Source organism: Bidens hawaiensis, unplaced genomic scaffold (genome assembly GCF_021521415.1).
Source record: "Bidens hawaiensis isolate Kalapana, Puna unplaced genomic scaffold, B.hawaiensis_p1.1 tig00031109_1, whole genome shotgun sequence".
NCBI lineage: Eukaryota > Viridiplantae > Streptophyta > Magnoliopsida > Asterales > Asteraceae > Bidens > Bidens hawaiensis.
The window spans coordinates 227,438-246,543 of NW_027495213.1; positions in this window are offsets into that span (position 1 = coordinate 227,438).

The window sequence follows — 19,106 nt, forward strand, 5'->3', positions numbered from 1 at the left end:
AAAATATATAATATAATAATCACGAATCGCAACTAAGCTTTAAAAACCAAACAATCTATCCTAGTTCACACAAACGACAAGTGTACCGGTCGCGTATAGCGAAGACAAGGAAAGTCCGGATATCAAACTCGAAGACACGTGAGAATGGCTCAGATTATAACCCTAATTCAAGTCCTACCTTATAATATTTAATTGATTTTATTATTTTTTTAATTTTATTTTATACTAATTTAACTAACTTACTTAACTTAACGAAACTAACGAGAAAACTTAATGGCACTAACGGAGCTCTCAAATATGATGAAGGGGAACCACCTAGGTAAGGTATTTTAACGACTATCAACGACGCTCGGGTGACAACGAACACATAAAACCTGGTTTTAAAGATGATCTAGCTAGACAATAATAAGGGAAAAAAAGGTCCCCACGGTAAGTTTTTCTAAAGACCGCTAAAAACGTCTAGAAAGAATGATAAAGTACGGTTGATTTTCTAAGTACCCAATTGATTTATTACTTGGTACGTATCAAAATCACAAATTCCTCTAAAGCTCGTAAGCCTAACAAACCTAGGGGATAAGAGGTAATTCAATATTAAATATTAAATAACTTGACTTACAAATTAACCTAATCAACGGCTAGAAAACCATACGAGGTCTCGCAACGGCTAACCAAATCGACTAGACCAAAAATATAAACCAACTCCAATTGTCTTGGTCCGACTAAAAGGAGATGAACTATTGAGATAAACAACTCTAACCAATCAAACCCTATGGTGACGTCTACCACAAACAACCAAAAACACCAAGTAATTAGTCTAACATGCAACCCTAAACCAAACACGAAACGAATTCATGTAAAGATAAAATCACACGGGGTTTAATTAATATAATGTTGAACAAACTCAATAGCAATCATAGAATAAAATCATAATAATAATATGAGCTTGACACTAGAAAATCAATTATATGTTCGTTAATCAACCCAAAACGATCGTCAAACATTGTTAATAAACCAAACCTAGGTAGTTCTAAAAAGGTTTAGCTACTCATAACAATAGAAAATTAAACAAAATTATTTAAGTTCACGATATTCATAGACTTTAACTAAAATAAAGTAGAAGACCAAACCAAATAAATAAAATCCCCTCTGTTGATATTTTGCGAATGACGATGGCAGATGTGTTCCTCCTTGGAATAATTACTCCTGTCTCTCTCGTCTGCCGTCACTTTAAAATAACCCTTTTAAACCTCTGTCACTTGCATGAATCGAAAACCCCCTAACCATTACCTTTTCTTTTTCAATAAATACCTAAACCCTTCATGACTTTGCCATACTCCACGCTTACATCTTTCTAATTTGTCTTGGACCAGCCCATGTGTAGGTGAATTAAACGAGAGCCCCTTATATTTTATAACTCCTATATGAGTGGCCCATATAATAAGTTTTTTCCAATAAGTGATTGGTGGAATTTTACATCATTTGGAATCTGCATTTCACTCACATGTATAAATATTAAAATATTCCAAAGACACAAATTGAACTTCCAAATTGCGTAAGTTTATTTTTCTTTTTAGTATTTTCTATTTCTTTGTTTTTCTTTTTTTTCCTTTTCGATTAGTGAATCCAATAATTACTTTATTAAATATATATAATTAGCTTAAGAAAACCAAGACATGTAACATCCGTTTAAAGTTTACTCGTTTAACCTCATTGTCTCATTAAACCACAAATTCAAATTATGAGCCACTTAGAAGTATTATTCAACAAAAACCAACTCAAAAACTACTCGAAAGTGTAGGAAATATTTATATAAATTATATATATATATATATATATATATATATATACATACTAGACAACATCAGAATTTGATGTTAGATGATCGAAATGATATGTCATGGCAACATGTGATAACTTTAGATGAGTCAGGGTCACCCAGTGTAACTATGGACTGGGTACCAAAGTCTAACCAATCTCGCATATAGTGCATGAATAGCTATGGAGGAATATCATCAGACCTTGGTATGTTGATAGTGGCTGTTCCAGGCACATGACAGGGGACATTTCCCAGTTACACGAAATTCAAATCTTTAACGGTGGGCATGTGTCCTTTGCGGGAGGAGAAATGGGAAGATTACACAGAAGGGTACTGTAAGTAACGGTGTTCTAAAATTTGAAAATGTTAATTTTGTTCCTGAGTTGAAGCACAGTCTGTTAAGCGTGTCACAGATCTGTGATAAAGGTTTTTCATTAAGTAATAAAGAGTGTTTGATTTTAAAACTTGGTATCATCATACCAGAAAACTGGATTCTTGTTCGATCACAAAGAAAAAATAACGCTTACGTGATCGACATGAACAAAAATGTTCCTGATAGTGTCAGAACATAACGCCATGCTTTGGCATTGTCGTCTTGGTCATGCAAATATGAAAAACCTTAACCATCTTGCTAAAAATTATTTGGTGCGTGGTTTACCCGTCAAAGATTTTGTTACTATTGAAAAGTGTGGCTTGTGCCTTTGGTAAACACAGTCAAAAAACTCATAAACCAAAATTATTAAATACCATTTCATAAGTTTTTCAATTACTGCATATGGATCTTTTTGGCCCGGTTCGTGTTTTGAGTCTTTCTCGAGCTCTTAATGTCTTGTTATTACTGATGAATACTCACGCTTTACTTGGGTGTTTTTCTTGTCAAAAAAGAGTGAAACTGCAGAATTAATCAAGAGGTTCGTGGTTGTGACAATCGTCAATTTCAGGTTAACTCCGTTAACTCAACTCCGTCAATTCAAACTTAAAGATCACTGAATCTATAACGCACACCTCATTACATTTAAACTAGGGTTTAAATGACGCTTGACACTTACTACATGTGTAGTCTTTCGGGAATTGCACCGAAACGCAAACGAGTTGACGCAAACAATTGGTGAATAAACGAAAAACGTCAAAACAGTAATTATGTGATAATTATGTGTTAGACTTATGTGTTATGTGATAACATTGTTATAAACGTTAACTCAATGTGCTAGAACTAGTTAATTAAGTTAGAAAAGTAACATTTGAAAGTGGAGGGACCTAGATGTAACATGTTATTATTATTAATAATAATAAACCTAAAACCCTAATCTCCCTCTTTCCCTCACTAGACCGATCGGCCAGCCCCCCCTCCCCCTCTCTTGCGATCGCCATTCACACACACACATACAAGCAATCTTTCAAGCTTTTGATTGAAGATTAAGGTGCTAGGAAGGTATAAACAACTATCCTATGCATCCTCTACGCTTAATTTTTGATTTTCAATGGGTTAATTGTAAACCCTAGGTCCGATTTCTACATGTTATTGTGTTCATATGATTTTGTTTGATTTGATGGTGTATTGATGATGATTTGATAACTAGAATTGATATTGTTACATGTTAATTGTTGTGTCTTGATTTTGAGATCAAATAAAACCCTAATCATGTATGTAATGTGTAATTGATGTGCATGGATAATGATTATGGAGTCTAGAGTGTTATATGAATGAATTGTGGTCTATAGATGGTTAAATTGTTGAGTTTTGTTGCAAACAGTTTCTGGACAGATTGTGTTGTTGATGTTCAATTGACTGTATCTGGGTGTAAATGTGAAAATTGGTTGAGATTATTGATACTACAGTAAACTAGGTTGAGTCTAGTTTCTAAAGAATATAAATTTGCAATTTTTGGACGTGTATAAGATAACCTTTATGATTTTACAAAAACGTTGTGCAAAGCTGAGTTGTTAGACTTGTTGTTAGGTTGTTTTGTAAATGTTATATCTCGTGAACTACGAGACCAATTGGGTTGGTTCCACTTCTGTCAGTTGACTTATTGAGTTAGAAACCTAACCCAAGTGGTCTTGCATTTATTGGATTTTTCGTTTAACGGGAATTTCAAATAACATTCTGTTGCGCATAAATTTGACTGTTATGAGTTTTCTGTGGTAAATTGATCTTTGTGAGAAATATGTATGGAATAAAAATACAACAAAATATGTTCTGGAAACCTAACACAAACATGTTTTTGTGATGATTTTTGGTAAATTAATTGTGATGTTATGATCGGTGGGATATACTAGTTTTTCAAGTAAATTTCTGTCGTTAAGAAACTAGTTGCTGAATTTTGTGAAAGTTGCATGAAACATGATAATTGCTAACTAATTGTCGTATTTTGACCAAAATACCCTTGCGGGGAATAATTGCTAATTGATTGTCATGATTTGACCAAAATACCCTTGCGGGGAATAATTGCTAATTGATTGTCATGATTTGACCAAATTGCCCTTGCGGGGAATAATTGCTAGTTAATTGTTATGTATTGACCAAATTGCCCTTACGGGAAGTAATTGCTAGTGACGTACATCATGAATACATGACACGTGAATAGTTGCTCACACATGTAACGTATCACAAATACATATGTAAAAGTCAAACACGATTCACAAACGAAACACGAAACATGTTGTGTGCATAGGTATAATGTGCCGGGTCTAGAGACTCGATAATATTCCGACACTTAGAAAAATCTCTTTGTTGTTTTAGAACGCTAGAGAGAGTTTTTCTATGACGCGCATCTTGGTTATTTATTTTGGGAATACTTCGCAAACAGTGAGTTCAGTTACCACTTTTAAACTGTTTTCAAACGCTTTTCACTTGGGGAGATAACATACTCCGAAAACGCTTTTAAGATTTTGTTAATATAGATTATATATCACTTGTAAAGACTAAGTGGCAAACGCAATAACTAAAGTCCTTCATTCACATCGAACCGTTTAATATTGGATAATAGCGAGTCATTGTTGAGTAGTACTACTGGGTTTGACAAACCCCACCCAACGCTAAACTCGGCTGGAGGTCGAGTGGGTGTAATCTTGGCTAAACACATACCATGGTCGGGATAGACCGGGTGGCAAGGCAAATGATAAACAGTCAGCTTCGGTGTCGAACACTTAGTAATACTTGTTTTATAGGCTAGCTACCTATAGATATATAATTGACATAACACTATCTGGTAACGCAAAACGCTTAACGCAAAACGCTGAACGCACAACGCTGAACGCAAACGCTAAACGCTTTATTTTATATAAACTTGTGAACTCACCAACCCCGTGTTGACACTTTTAGTATGTTATTCTCAGGTAGCCGAGGCGGGCGCGCGGTATAGGATCATGCATTATCTGAAACGCTTTTGTTCATGCAAACTGATTTTAACTGTTGTTATGGGGTTTTAAGTCGTCCTGCGTGACGCAACTTTTATCTTTTGGTTTTTACGCTTCCGCATTTATTTTCATTTAAACGTTTTTATGGTTTGATTATAACTAATGATTCCGATCCTGTTAGTTCACACCCTCTGACGGTAAAACTCCGTTAGTGGATTTTGAGGGTGTGACAGATTGGTAGGGTGTGACAGATTGGTATCAGAGCCATTGGTTATAGCGAACTAGAAATTGCATGCATACTAGACTATAACCGCGACGACCCATTAGTTATAATGATACGCACTGCATAGATTTGTGTAGTCTTTGTTATCTTATCTCTTTACCTCTTTCACTCATACGCGCGCATACACGGCTTACCTGTAGGGATGTCGACGCCACCCTCATCATCATCTGATCCGATGACTCATGCTCATGGGAAGGAACCGCAGTTACCTACCGCATCGCCACCCCGAGTAGTCCCGGAACTCGAAGCTCCTGCGCCAAAGAGGTACCGCTTATCCGGAGGCATGCACGAAAACGAAGTTAGCTGGGATTGGTGCCCTAATATGATCAGACGTATGGTCTACCATGAACAAGTTCCCCCGCTACCCCACCCGAACCATCCTGCTTATCCCAACACCTTACCACCCATAACCGAACCTGTAGAGCGTGTGCTCGCAGCTGTTGTTTCTTGTTTGGAGCGTGATGTTGGTTACATGCGCTATACGAGAGCGAACGTTTCCGGACTGTTAAAAGATGGAACCGAGACTAAGGAGGAAATTTCCCGCATGACAGCGGCAATGAAGGAAATGCAAGAGGCTAGTGATCAACAGATGAAGATCATGAGAAAGATGCAATCCGAGATGATAGACTTGCAAGAGCAACTCCAAGTAGCAAGGACCCGAACCGAGATAGCTTTAGAGCGTTGCGATGTCTTACAAATGCAAATTGCTCAGAACGCAGCCGAACCCGAGGCAGAGCCTGAGGCAGAGCCTGAAGAGGAACCCGAAGAAGATCCCGAAGAAGAGCCTGAGGAGGATCCCGAGGAAGATCCCGAGGAGGAACCTGAAGAAGAACCGGAGGAAGAACTGCCTGAGGAGGAGGCACACTCAGAGGTGTCCTCAGATGATGACATCTAGTGATGATAACACCTAGATGGAGGGGTTGTCTCCATCCAAACTATTATTTTCTATGATTTTAAGGATTGGTTTATAATACTTTGTAGCGAATACAATGGTTTTAATCATGAATTATTATTTGGATTAATATATGGTTGTGATGTGATGTTGTTTCTTATTTCTTTCTTACCTATTCTTTTTATTACATGTATGGTGTGTTACATATGAAAGAAAAATTCATGTTTAACATTTTATGCTGTGATTCTAGGAAATGGCAGGAAGAAACGCTGGACACGGACGTGGTAACATCAACTTGACTGCAGCAGAACTCCAAACTCTGCTGAACGACCATGCGGCGGCCGCTCTAGCCGCACATGTTCAGAACCAAGCTGGAGGTCCAATTGGAACGTGTACCTTCAAGAATTACCTTGACTGCAAGCCTAGTTCGTTTAAGGGCACTGAGGGAGCTATAGGCTTCCTGCGTTGGGCTGAGAAGGCCGAATCGGCGTTTGAGATGTGTAATTGTCCCCCTGCCAGTAGGGTCAAATTTGCTGCTGGAACACTTGAGGATTCTGCTCTCACTTGGTGGAATTCAAACGTATAGATTCTTGGATTGGAACTGGCTAACCCGATGAACTGGGAGGAGTTCAAGAACATGATGCGAGAAGAGTACTGTCCGAGAGAGGAGATTGCAAAGTTGGAATATGAGTTTTGGTCATTGAAGATGGTGGGTTCAGAAATCGAAGCCTACACTACCCGTTCTCACGAGTTAGCTGTGATGTGTCCGCGGATGGTGGATCCGCCGAGTAAGAGGATTGAAATGTATATTGATGGGTTAGCACCGCAAATTCAGGGCATGGTAACGTCTTCCAGACCAGCCACGATTCAACAAGCGATTCGGTTAGCTCACAAACTAACAGATCAAGCAGCGACCCAAGGTGCGCTACCACCTAGGGGTTCAACCACTAAAGCCCGTGACAACCCGAGCACTGACAACAACAACAGCAACAGCAACCCGAGCAGCGGAAATTGAAAGTTTGACAATACCAGATCCTCATCCTCGAACCCCCCACAACAGCAACACTACCGAAAGCCCGATTTCACCCGGAGCTTCAACAATCAGAGTCACAACAACAATAACAACGGTAGCGGGCAGGGTTCGAGCGGCTATGCTGGGAAATATTCGAAGTGCAACAGGTGCAACTATCATCATGCCGGCCCGTGTGACCGTGTCAAGTGTCAGAGAGGCGGAAAGATGGGTCACCAGGCAAAGGAATGTAGAGGAGACCTTGCGGAAAAGGGTGCTCCTAAACCACCCATGACAACCAAGGGATGTTTTGAGTGTGGACAAGAGGGACATTTTAAGAAAGACTGCCCCAAGCTGAAACAGAACGACAACAATGGAGGTAATGGAAGTGGCAGTGGTGGTGGAAACAATGGTAAAGGAAGAGCTTTTGTTATTGGGTCGGGTCAAGCCCGCAATGATCCGTACATGGTGACTGGTAAGTTCCCTGTGAACGATTGTTTTGCTTCTGTATTGTTTGACACTGGAGCTTATAGGAGTTTTTCGTCGAAAGCCTTTAGTCAACTCTTAGACTTAACTCCAACCTCGTTAGATGCTAAATTTCCTGTTGAATTAGCTGACGGTAAGACTATAGTAACGACTTATGTACTTGCGGGATGTCAGTTAAAACTGTCAGGTTATGTTTTTGATATTGACCTTATTCCTTTTACGCTTAGTAGTTTCGATGTCGTTGTCGGCATGGACTGGTTATCCGAGAACCGAGCGGAGATTATATGTTATGACAAGATAGTCCACATTACTACCCCTTCCGGCGAGATCATTTCGATCCGAGGCGAAAGAAGCGGCATGACCACCAGCGTCATTACCCTCATGAAGGCGCAGAAGTATCTACGAAAGGGTCATCCGGCAATTTTAGCGCATATTGTCGAGAAACCCGCGGAGGAGAAGCGAATTGAAGATATACCGATTGTGCGAGATTTTCCGGAAGTATTCCCGGAGGATTTTCCTGGACTCCCTCCTATACGACAAGTCGAATTCCAAATCGAGTTGACACCCGGTGCAGCACCCATAGCACGAGCCCCGTATCGGCTCGCACCGGCAGAACTTCAGGAACTGTCCACTCAGTTGCAAGAGTTGTTGGATAAGGGTTTTATCCGAACTAGCTCATCGCCTTGGGGAGCCCCTGTCTTATTTGTCAGAAAGAAGGACGGGACTTTCCGCATGTGCATCGACTACCGAGAGTTGAACAAGGTGACGGTCAAGAACCGTTATCCCTTACCTCGAATTGATGATCTGTTTGACCAGCTCCAAGGATCGAGTTACTACTCGAAGATCGATCTGCGGTCTGGTTACCATCAACTAAGAGTGCGCGAAGAAGATATTTCAAAGATGGCATTCAGGACTCGGTATGGTCACTATGAGTTTCCAGTTATGCCTTTTGGCTTAACTAACGCACCAGCCGTATTTATGGATCTCATGAATCGCGTATGCAAGGCGTACCTCGACAAGTTTGTGATTGTATTTATCGATGATATTATCGTCTACTCCAAGGACAAGGTTGACCACGAGGAACACTTAAGGGTAATTCTGGAATTATTGAAGAAGGAACAACCGTATGCTAAACTCTCGAAATGCGAATTTTGGCTTCGCGAGGTTCACTTTTTAGGACATGTGATCAATGAGAACGGTATCCATGTCGATCCCGGTAAGGTAGAGGCCATCAAAAACTGGGAAGCACCTAAGACTCCGACTGAGGTGCGGCAATTCCTAGGACTGGCCGGCTACTACCGACGTTTCATCGAGGGATTTTCAAAGATTGCTCAACCCCTCACCGCTTTGACTCACAAAGGCACTAAGTACAATTGGGGTGACGCGCAAGAATCCGCTTTCAACTGTTGAAAACCAAACTTTGTAGCGCCCCTATTCTAGCCCTCCCAGAGGGAATGGAGAATTTCGAGGTACACTGTGACGCATCGATACAAGGTCTCGGTTGCGTGCTGATGCAACTCGAGAAGGTTATAGCTTATGCCTCTCGACAACTACGGGTTCACGAGAAGAACTACATGACCCATGACTTGGAACTCGGAGCTGTGGTGTTTGCCCATAAGATATGGAGGCATTACTTGTGCGGTACCAAGTTTACCGTTTACACCGACCACAAGAGTCTCCAGCATATCTACGATCAGAAGGAGCTGAACATGGGACAGCGTCGTTGGGTCGAGCTGCTTAAATATTATGATTGTGCCATCAAGTACCACCCTGGAAAGGCCAATGTAGTGGCCGACGCCCTCAGTAGAAAAGAAACAGATAAACCCAGACGAGTGCGAGCATTGCAAGTCACGATTCATGCAAACTTACCCGACCAGATTCGCGAGGCGCAACTCGAAGCTTTGAAAGATGATAATCTTCCATCGGAACTCATGCGGGGCATGAACAAGCAACTTGAAACCAGATCGGACGGGGTCCGATATTTTGAGAACCGGATTTGGGTTCCACGATACGGAGAGTTGAGAACCCTAGTGATGGACGAAGCACACAAGTCCCGATATTCTTTCCACCCTGGCTCAGATAAAATGTATCATGACTTAAAGGCACTTTACTGGTGGCCAAACATGAAAGCCGACATTGCCACCTACGTGAGCAAATGCTTGACTTGCGCCAGAGTCAAAATAGAATACCAGAAACCATCTGGCCTAACGCAACAACCGGAACTTCCAATGTGGAAATGGGAACACATTTCAATGGACTTCATCACGGGTTTACCTAAGACACCGACGGGATGCGATACCATCTGGGTGATCGTTGACCGGTTGACTAAGTCTGCACACTTTTTAGCTATTAAGGAATCGGACAAAATGGAAAGACTAACTCGCGTCTACATGAAGGAAGTAGTGTCTAGACACGGAGTGCCTGTCTCAATCATTTCTGATCGAGATTTCCGTTTCACTTCGCACTTTTGGATGTCGCTACAGAGTGCGCTAGGCACACGTCTTGATATGAGCACAGCATACCATCCTCAGACGGATGGGCAAAGTGAACGGACTATTCAGACCTTAGAGGACATGTTGCGTGCATGTGTGTTGGATTTCGGAAAAAGTTTGGAACCTCACTTACCTTTGGTAGAGTTTTCGTATAATAACAGCTACCACGCAAGTATTAAAGCAGCGCCGTTTGAAGCACTGTACGGACGGAAGTGTCGATCACCTCTCTGCTGGGCAGAGGTGGGTGACAGCCAAATCACTGGTCCAGAACTGGTAGTCGAAACTTCGGAAAAGATTGTTCAGATCCGAAACCGCATGGCAGCAGCACGAGATCGCCAAAAGAGTTATGCCGACAAGCGCCGAAAACCTCTCAAATTTCAAGTGAACGATCAAGTGTTACTCAAAGTCTCACCTTGGAAAGGTGTGGTTCGCTTTGGAAAGCGAAACAAACTCAACCCGCGATATGTTGGTCCTTACCGGATAACGGAACGCGTTGGTCCAGTGGCGTACCGACTGGACTTACCAGCGGAACTCAGCAGTGTACACAATGTTTTACACGTATCCAATTTGAAGAAATGCCTATCTGATGAAACCCAAGTAGTCCCTTTGGATGAACTGCAAGTTGATGAACAGCTACGCTTCATTGAAGAACCAGTCGAAGTTTTGGATTGGAAACCAAAACGCTCAAGCACAGCAAAATTCCAATCGTTAAGGTTCGTTGGAACTCGAGACGTGGACCGGAGTTCACGTGGGAACGCGATGATCAAATGATGAAAAAGTATCCTCACCTTTTTGAAGGGCTGACCAAACACAGAAAACCGCGAAACTAGGCAAACCGTCAGAAATCACCGGAGGTATGAATTAAATTTCGGGACGAAATTTCTTTCTACTAGGGGATGATATAATAAACTGAAAATTTTTCTTACTTTTTCAGACACTCATCCCGACTTGACTCAAATTTTCGGGACGAAAATTCTTTAACACGGGAATGATGTGACAATCGTCAATTTCAGGTTAACTCCGTTAACTCAACTCCGTCAATTCAAACTTAAAGATCACTGAATCTATAACGCACACCTCATTACATTTAAACTAGGGTTTAAATGACGCTTGACAATTACTACATGTGTAGTCTTTCGGGAATTGCACCGAAACGCAAACGAGTTGACGCAAACAATTGGTGAATAAACGAAAAACGTCAAAACAGTAATTATGTGATAATTATGTGTTAGACTTATGTGTTATGTGATAACATTGTTATAAACGTTAACTCAATGTGCTAGAACTAGTTAATTAAGTTAGAAAAGTAACATTTGAAAGTGGAGGGACCTAGATGTAACATGTTATTATTATTAATAATAATAAACCTAAAACCCTAATCTCCCTCTTTCCCTCACTAGACCGATCGGCCAGCCCCCCCTCCCCCTCTCTTGCGATCGCCATTCACACACACACATACAAGCAATCTTTCAAGCTTTTGATTGAAGATTAAGGTGCTAGGAAGGTATAAACAACTATCCTATGCATCCTCTACGCTTAATTTTTGATTTTCAATGGGTTAATTGTAAACCCTAGGTCCGATTTCTACATGTTATTGTGTTCATATGATTTTGTTTGATTTGATGGTGTATTGATGATGATTTGATAACTAGAATTGATATTGTTACATGTTAATTGTTGTGTCTTGATTTTGAGATCAAATAAAACCCTAATCATGTATGTAATGTGTAATTGATGTGCATGGATAATGATTATGGAGTCTAGAGTGTTATATGAATGAATTGTGGTCTATAGATGGTTAAATTGTTGAGTTTTGTTGCAAACAGTTTCTGGACAGATTGTGTTGTTGATGTTCAATTGACTGTATCTGGGTGTAAATGTGAAAATTGGTTGAGATTATTGATACTACAGTAAACTAGGTTGAGTCTAGTTTCTAAAGAATATAAATTTGCAATTTTTGGACGTGTATAAGATAACCTTTATGATTTTACAAAAACGTTGTGCAAAGCTGAGTTGTTAGACTTGTTGTTAGGTTGTTTTGTAAATGTTATATCTCGTGAACTACGAGACCAATTGGGTTGGTTCCACTTCTGTCAGTTGACTTATTGAGTTAGAAACCTAACCCAAGTGGTCTTGCATTTATTGGATTTTTCGTTTAACGGGAATTTCAAATAACATTCTGTTGCGCATAAATTTGACTGTTATGAGTTTTCTGTGGTAAATTGATCTTTGTGAGAAATATGTATGGAATAAAAATACAACAAAATATGTTCTGGAAACCTAACACAAACATGTTTTTGTGATGATTTTTGGTAAATTAATTGTGATGTTATGATCGGTGGGATATACTAGTTTTTCAAGTAAAATTCTGTCGTTAAGAAACTAGTTGCTGAATTTTGTGAAAGTTGCATGAAACATGATAATTGCTAACTAATTGTCGTATTTTGACCAAAATACCCTTGCGGGGAATAATTGCTAATTGATTGTCATGATTTGACCAAAATACCCTTGCGGGGAATAATTGCTAATTGATTGTCATGATTTGACCAAATTGCCCTTGCGGGGAATAATTGCTAGTTAATTGTTATGTATTGACCAAATTGCCCTTACGGGAAGTAATTGCTAGTGACGTACATCATGAATACATGACACGTGAATAGTTGCTCACACATGTAACGTATCACAAATACATATGTAAAAGTCAAACACGATTCACAAACGAAACACGAAACATGTTGTGTGCATAGGTATAATGTGCCGGGTCTAGAGACTCGATAATATTCCGACACTTAGAAAAATCTCTTTGTTGTTTTAGAACGCTAGAGAGAGTTTTTCTATGACGCGCATCTTGGTTATTTATTTTGGGAATACTTCGCAAACAGTGAGTTCAGTTACCACTTTTAAACTGTTTTCAAACGCTTTTCACTTGGGGAGATAACATACTCCGAAAACGCTTTTAAGATTTTGTTAATATAGATTATATATCACTTGTAAAGACTAAGTGGCAAACGCAATAACTAAAGTCCTTCATTCACATCGAACCGTTTAATATTGGATAATAGCGAGTCATTGTTGAGTAGTACTACTGGGTTTGACAAACCCCACCCAACGCTAAACTCGGCTGGAGGTCGAGTGGGTGTAATCTTGGCTAAACACATACCATGGTCGGGATAGACCGGGTGGCAAGGCAAATGATAAACAGTCAGCTTCGGTGTCGAACACTTAGTAATACTTGTTTTATAGGCTAGCTACCTATAGATATATAATTGACATAACACTATCTGGTAACGCAAAACGCTTAACGCAAAACGCTGAACGCACAACGCTGAACGCAAACGCTAAACGCTTTATTTTATATAAACTTGTGAACTCACCAACCCCGTGTTGACACTTTTAGTATGTTATTCTCAGGTAGCCGAGGCGGGCGCGCGGTATAGGATCATGCATTATCTGAAACGCTTTTGTTCATGCAAACTGATTTTAACTGTTGTTATGGGGTTTTAAGTCGTCCTGCGTGACGCAACTTTTATCTTTTGGTTTTTACGCTTCCGCATTTATTTTCATTTAAACGTTTTTATGGTTTGATTATAACTAATGATTCCGATCCTGTTAGTTCACACCCTCTGACGGTAAAACTCCGTTAGTGGATTTTGAGGGTGTGACAGATTGGTAGGGTGTGACAGATTGGTATCAGAGCCATTGGTTATAGCGAACTAGAAATTGCATGCATACTAGACTATAACCGCGACGACCCATTAGTTATAATGATACGCACTGCATAGATTTGTGTAGTCTTTGTTATCTTATCTCTTTACCTCTTTCACTCATACGCGCGCATACACGGCTTACCTGTAGGGATGTCGACGCCACCCTCATCATCATCTGATCCGATGACTCATGCTCATGGGAAGGAACCGCAGTTACCTACCGCATCGCCACCCCGAGTAGTCCCGGAACTCGAAGCTCCTGCGCCAAAGAGGTACCGCTTATCCGGAGGCATGCACGAAAACGAAGTTAGCTGGGATTGGTACCCTAATATGATCAGACGTATGGTCTACCATGAACAAGTTCCCCCGCTACCCCACCCGAACCATCCTGCTTATCCCAACACCTTACCACCCATAACCGAACCTGTAGAGCGTGTGCTCGCAGCTGTTGTTTCTTGTTTGGAGCGTGATGTTGGTTACATGCGCTATACGAGAGCGAACGTTTCCGGACTGTTAAAAGATGGAACCGAGACTAAGGAGGAAATTTCCCGCATGACAGCGGCAATGAAGGAAATGCAAGAGGCTAGTGATCAACAGATGAAGATCATGAGAAAGATGCAATCCGAGATGATAGACTTGCAAGAGCAACTCCAAGTAGCAAGGACCCGAACCGAGATAGCTTTAGAGCGTTGCGATGTCTTACAAATGCAAATTGCTCAGAACGCAGCCGAACCCGAGGCAGAGCCTGAGGCAGAGCCTGAAGAGGAACCCGAAGAAGATCCCGAAGAAGAGCCTGAGGAGGATCCCGAGGAAGATCCCGAGGAGGAACCTGAAGAAGAACCGGAGGAAGAACTGCCTGAGGAGGAGGCACACTCAGAGGTGTCCTCAGATGATGACATCTAGTGATGATAACACCTAGATGGAGGGGTTGTCTCCATCCAAACTATTATTTTCTATGATTTTAAGGATTGGTTTATAATACTTTGTAGCGAATACAATGGTTTTAATCATGAATTATTATTTGGATTAATATATGGTTGTGATGTGATGTTGTTTCTTATTTCTTTCTTACCTATTCTTTTTATTACATGTATGGCGTGTTACATATGAAAGAAAAATTCATGTTTAACATTTTATGCTGTGATTCTAGGAAATGGCAGGAAGAAACGCTGGACACGGACGTGGTAACATCAACTTGACTGCAGCAGAACTCCAAACTCTGCTGAACGACCATGCGGCGGCCGCTCTAGCCGCACATGTTCAGAACCAAGCTGGAGGTCCAATTGGAACGTGTACCTTCAAGAATTACCTTGACTGCAAGCCTAGTTCGTTTAAGGGCACTGAGGGAGCTATAGGCTTCCTGCGTTGGGCTGAGAAGGCCGAATCGGCGTTTGAGATGTGTAATTGTCCCCCTGCCAGTAGGGTCAAATTTGCTGCTGGAACACTTGAGGATTCTGCTCTCACTTGGTGGAATTCAAACGTATAGATTCTTGGATTGGAACTGGCTAACCCGATGAACTGGGAGGAGTTCAAGAACATGATGCGAGAAGAGTACTGTCCGAGAGAGGAGATTGCAAAGTTGGAATATGAGTTTTGGTCATTGAAGATGGTGGGTTCAGAAATCGAAGCCTACACTACCCGTTCTCACGAGTTAGCTGTGATGTGTCCGCGGATGGTGGATCCGCCGAGTAAGAGGATTGAAATGTATATTGATGGGTTAGCACCGCAAATTCAGGGCATGGTAACGTCTTCCAGACCAGCCACGATTCAACAAGCGATTCGGTTAGCTCACAAACTAACAGATCAAGCAGCGACCCAAGGTGCGCTACCACCTAGGGGTTCAACCACTAAAGCCCGTGACAACCCGAGCACTGACAACAACAACAGCAACAGCAACCCGAGCAGCGGAAATTGAAAGTTTGACAATACCAGATCCTCATCCTCGAACCCCCCACAACAGCAACACTACCGAAAGCCCGATTTCACCCGGAGCTTCAACAATCAGAGTCACAACAACAATAACAACGGTAGCGGGCAGGGTTCGAGCGGCTATGCTGGGAAATATTCGAAGTGCAACAGGTGCAACTATCATCATGCCGGCCCGTGTGACCGTGTCAAGTGTCAGAGAGGCGGAAAGATGGGTCACCAGGCAAAGGAATGTAGAGGAGACCTTGCGGAAAAGGGTGCTCCTAAACCACCCATGACAACCAAGGGATGTTTTGAGTGTGGACAAGAGGGACATTTTAAGAAAGATTGCCCCAAGCTGAAACAGAACGACAACAATGGAGGTAATGGAAGTGGCAGTGGTGGTGGAAACAATGGTAAAGGAAGAGCTTTTGTTATTGGGTCGGGTCAAGCCCGCAATGATCCGTACATCGTGACTGGTAAGTTCCCTGTGAACGATTGTTTTGCTTCTGTATTGTTTGACACTGGAGCTGATAGGAGTTTTTCGTCGAAAGCCTTTAGTCAACTCTTAGACTTAACTCCAACCTCGTTAGATGCTAAATTTCCTGTTGAATTAGCTGACGGTAAGACTATAGTAACGACTCATGTACTTGCGGGATGTCAGTTAAAACTGTCAGGTTATGTTTTTGATATTGACCTTATTCCTTTTACGCTTAGTAGTTTCGATGTCGTTGTCGGCATGGACTGGTTATCCGAGAACCGAGCGGAGATTATATGTTATGACAAGATAGTCCACATTACTACCCCTTCCGGCGAGATCATTTCGATCCGAGGCGAAAGAAGCGGCATGAACACCAGCGTCATTACCCTCATGAAGGCGCAGAAGTATCTACGAAAGGGTCATCCGGCAATTTTAGCGCATATTGTCGAGAAACCCGCGGAGGAGAAGCGAATTGAAGATATACCGATTGTGCGAGATTTTCCGGAAGTATTCCCGGAGGATTTTCCTGGACTCCCTCCTATACGACAAGTCGAATTCCAAATCGAGTTGACACCCGGTGCAGCACCCATAGCACGAGCCCCGTATCGGCTCGCACCGGCAGAACTTCAGGAACTGTCCACTCAGTTGCAAGAGTTGTTGGATAAGGGTTTTATCCGACCTAGCTCATCGCCTTGGGGAGCCCCTGTCTTATTTGTCAGAAAGAAGGACGGGACTTTCCGCATGTGCATCGACTACCGAGAGTTGAACAAGGTGACGGTCAAGAACCGTTATCCCTTACCTCGAATTGATGATCTGTTTGACCAGCTCCAAGGATCGAGCTGGTCAAGAACCGTTATCCCTTCCGCATGTGCATCGACTACTGATTTTAACTGTTGTTATGGGGTTTTAAGTCGTCCTGCGTGACGCAACTTTTATCTTTTGGTTTTTACGCTTCCGCACTTATTTTCATTTAAACGTTTTTATGGTTTGATTATAACTAATGATTCCGATCCTGTTAGTTCACACCCTCTGACGGTAAAACTCCGTTAGTGGATTTTGAGGGTGTGACAGTGGTGCTTATGGAAAATCAGCTAAATTTGAAGCTGAAGGGCATTCGTTGCGACAATGGCACAGAATTCAAGAATGCTTCATTGAATTGCTTTTGTTCTGAGAAGAGGGTGATTCGACAATACAGTTCTGCTCGGACACCGCAATAGAATGGTGTGGCTGAAAGAAGAAACAGGACTCTTATATAGGCAACTAGAACAATGTTGTGTGACTCAAAACTGCCATTATTCTTCTGGGCAGAAGTTGTTAATACTGCATGCTATGTTCAAAATCGGGTGCTATTCAACAAGTCTCAAATGAAAACTCCATATAAGAATGTCTATGGTCAGAAGCCTATAGTTGGTCATTTCAGAGCGTTTGGTTCCCATGTACTCTGCTGAATCTTGAGTCAACTCCAAAATTTGGGGCCAAAGCTGATGATTGTTATTTTGTTGGTTATGCTGGTCGTATTGCCTATAGAGTCTACAATAAGTCAACTTAGCAGATTGTTGAATCATATGATGTCCATTGGTTGGAAGAAAACGAGACAGAAGCCCGTGTTGGTCCTGATTGGCTGTTCGACTACAATGAACTCTTCAAACCGTTAAAGTGCCTCCGGTCTTCGACACGGAACTTTCGGGTGCCACTACCGTTGATATTGAGATAGAAGAATTGCATGTTGTCTCTCATATCTCTCCAGTTCTGGATGATGATCTCTCAGAATCACTCAATATCTCTCAGCCTGTATCTGTCAATCAACAAGAAGAAGCTATAAATAGTATCCTCACCAACTCCATCAGAAAATACTCCAATTGTTGAGGGGGAGAGTCTTATTCGTCAAATTTTTGAAAGCATTTTATTTCCTGATGTAATTCCGAATAAATACGTCGCCCGCACCTCGTACTCACATAGTACGGCAGCCTCTGGATGGAAGAATCCTTTCACTGAGGTTGATGAAAATCTGTCAAACTTACCTTTTACCAGTGTTTTTCCCAGACAATCAATTCCATCAAGAATTCAGCGAAATCACCCAACTGAGAATGTCATTGGTCCTCTTGAAATAGGTGTGCCCACTAGAAGTCAGACCGGACACATTAATAGCTGCTTGTTTTCTTGTTTTATTTCTCAGATTGAGTTAAAGTCAGTAGAAATGGCTCTTCAGGAACCAAACTGGCTGGATGCTATGCATGAAATTGAATCAGTTTGATAAGTTAAAGGTCTGAAGATTGGTTGAACTGCCGGTGGGAAAGAAGGGGTTGGATACGAGATGGGTTTTCTGAAACAAGCAAGATGACACGTGGGTTATCGTTAGAAACAAGGCACGGCTGGTCGTTCGCGGTTTCCATTAGGTTGAAGGCTTAGACTACACTGAAGTTTATCCTCCCGTGGCTAGACTCGAAGCCATTCAGATTTTTCTGGCTTATACATCGTTCATGGGTTTTGCAGTCTGTCAGATGGATGTTTAAACCGTGTTTATGTACTACGAAGTCAAGGGGGAGATTCACATGGACCAACCACCGGGGTTTGTAGACTCTAAGAATCCCACTCATGTCTACAAGTTAGATAAAGCTCTATGTGGTCTTCATCAAGCTCCTCGGGCTTGGTATGCTACATTAATGACTCATCTT